We start from the raw sequence: 2868 nt of genomic DNA, 5'->3' as shown, positions 1-2868 counted from the left end.
CAACTCTCGTTCGTCTCCCGCTGGTTGAAGCTTTTTCCGTCAAGGTTGAAGCTTTTTTCCCCAGCGGTTGCAGCATCTACGAGATGGATCACGCCGGTTCCAACGACCGTCGTCGAGGTCGCAGCTCCTCGTCGCCGCACCTCTCGTAGCATGCAGTCGCCGCGGTGGTAGCAAAAAAGCGCATCGGTTGTAGCAAATTCTAGTCGCCGTGGTCACCCATGTCGCTGCTCGTCGCACCACCGCACGCCGGCCGCACCACCGCACACCAGTTGAAGCAAATTTGGTCGCCTATGGTAGCTTTTTTCACTGTCGTTGCAGCAAATTCGCAACGTGACATCACCGGCCACACTTCATCGTCTTCCTGGTTGTAGCAAAACCAGGCGCCGGTGGTAGCTCTCCTTGTTGCCTGTTGCAGCAAAAATCATGGATAAAAAGTTTCAACCACCAAAAAACTCTTGGAGCGGTGTGGAAAAAGCTTTCAATCAACGTGTGAAAAGCTTCAACCATAAAAAGCTTCAATGGCCATGGGGAAAAAGCTACCAACCGTGAAAATAGCTTCAACCATCGTGAAAAAAGCTTGAAGCGACATGGAAAAAAGCTTCAATCGATAGGGCCTGCCGACGATGGTGCGAGCGGCGACACCGGGGAGCTGTGGGCCGACGACATGGCGTGCTGCATCGCCACCGAGCTACAGCCATCACCACGCGGAGCTGCAACCAGAGGGTTTGTTGCATGGGTGGAGCCGGGGACGAGGGCGGCGACCGGCGATGAGGACGGCCGGCGAGGGCGCCCACCAGCGACGAGGAATGTGGTAGTGATGCTTCAAGCTCAGTCGTTTTCTCACGGGGGTATGACAAGGTGTCGGCGGCGCTCGGGACGCTGCAATTTTTTCTGTGGGAAAACGACTCGAGGATGAATAGGGGGACAAATCTAAAGGTCTTAATCGCTGCATCGGGCGGTCAGAGCTCAACCGGCCCAACTGTTCGGCCGGCGCACCAGCACCTAGCGTTGCCCTAATCCAAACAGCACAAGCCTCAGGCACAGTTGACTTAGCAAGAGCGTGAGAGCAGCCCCATTACATAGACGACTAACATGGAAAAAATAAACTGAAAGAAACTTTGACGCCAACTTCTTGATGTCAGAAACAATGGCCCCTATCCGGCTATCCCTAAGCGATCCAGCATAGGAGAATTAACTTTGGACACCAAAGATGAGCAATCTGAAGCGACCATCACCTGTTGGAAACCGGCTTCGGAGGCAAATGACAAGGCCTAACGCATAGCGGTGGCCTCCGCCGATTCAGGTTCAGGTACTCTGTCGAAGGAACGTCTACTAGCAGCCACACATTCCCTACGATAGTCACGAATCACGACGCCCGCACCCATTTGCCCAGTGTCGGCATGGAAAGCAGCGCCAACATTTATCATCACCAACCCTTCCGGCGGTGGAGTCCATTTTTGAAGAGAAACAAAGGACTCACACATGTTGGAAGCCTTGGACTTGACGGAGAGTGTGGAATCCAGATATGCTCTTGCCATGTCCGACTCTCCACAATAATCCCTGCTGAAGCAATTTCTTACCAAACATGAGGCTTCGCCACGTGTATGACGCAGATCTCGGACATGAAACATGTTAAACTCATATATGCATACGTGATTGTAACAGGAACGTGTAGTTATAATACACATATCTTGAGATAGAGTTAGTTTGAGTAGGTTGTATCTAGCCTATCTTCTCTCAAATCGCATGATCTATCTCTATCTCTTCTTTCCTTGTACTCCAAGTTTGTATGCCTTATCAGGGATTCGGCCCCTGCTATATAACACAGAACAGTTGCTACCAGGAGAGGTACGACGTTACAACAATTCGCACATGGTAATCAGAGCCCATCTCTTCCATCGCAGCTAGCTTCCATCGCTTCCACCACCTACGCTCGCTGCCATGGCTTCCTCTGCCGCCACCGTAACCTCTGGTCTCTCTGGCCAAGTCACGGAAAAGCTTTCCCGCACTAACTTCATCCTCTGGCGCACCCAAATCACACCGCATATCAGAGGAGCAGGATTCTTCGGGTACGTTGATGGAACGATCCCGGAGCCGGCCAAACAAGTCGTCACCAAGGACAAAGATGGGAAGGAGGAGACCAGCCCAAATCCCCTTCACACCATCTGGATCCGAGAAGATCAGCAGGTACTCGGCTATCTATTGAACAATCTCACCAAAGAATTTCTAGTGCAGGTTACATCCATCGCCCATGCACACGAACTCTGGACAGCCTTGGTGAGCATGTTCTCGTCCTAGTCTCTGTCCAGGGTCAACAACATCCGCATCGCCCTAGAGAATGCTCAGAAGGGCACGCAGTCCGTGGCAACCTACTTCGCGCACATGCGCTCCCTGGCGGACGAGCTTGCTGCAGTAGGCAAACCTCTTCAAGATGACAGCGAGCTGATCTCCTACGTCCTTGCTGGATTGGATATGGAGTACCAGCCGCTTGTCTCTGCCCTCGACGCCCGCACACAGCCGGTCACCCTGGATGAGCTCTTCGCTCAGATGAGTAACTTTGACCAGAGGGTCGCGCTCTTCCAGGGAAACAACTCCGGCGGTGGACTTAAGTCGTCTGCCAATGCTGCTTCACGTGGCCGTGGCGGCGGCTCCTCATGCTACCGAGGGCCACCGCGCAAGGCAAAGGAGACCAACGGCGGGAACAGCGGCACCCCCAACTCCCGCGGCAACAACAGCAGCAACAACGATGGACGTCCCTCCTACACCAACTCTAAGGCCGCCGCAACAACTCCAGCAAGTCCCGTCCAGATGCCGTCCACTACCAGATTTGTGGCAAGCTTGGACACTTGGCGAGGGACTGCTGGTACC

General features: G+C 53.6%; 1 pseudogene; it reads left to right on the top strand.

Annotated features, from left to right (window-relative positions):
* Window positions 1-2422: 2422 nt before the first annotated feature.
* Window positions 2423-2563, top strand: LOC119342419 (annotated as a pseudogene).
* The last annotated feature ends 305 nt before the right edge of the window (window positions 2564-2868 follow it).

Source organism: Triticum dicoccoides, chromosome 7B (assembly GCF_002162155.2).
Source record: "Triticum dicoccoides isolate Atlit2015 ecotype Zavitan chromosome 7B, WEW_v2.0, whole genome shotgun sequence".
NCBI lineage: Eukaryota > Viridiplantae > Streptophyta > Magnoliopsida > Poales > Poaceae > Triticum > Triticum dicoccoides.
This window is presented reverse-complemented; position numbering and strand designations above follow the sequence as displayed.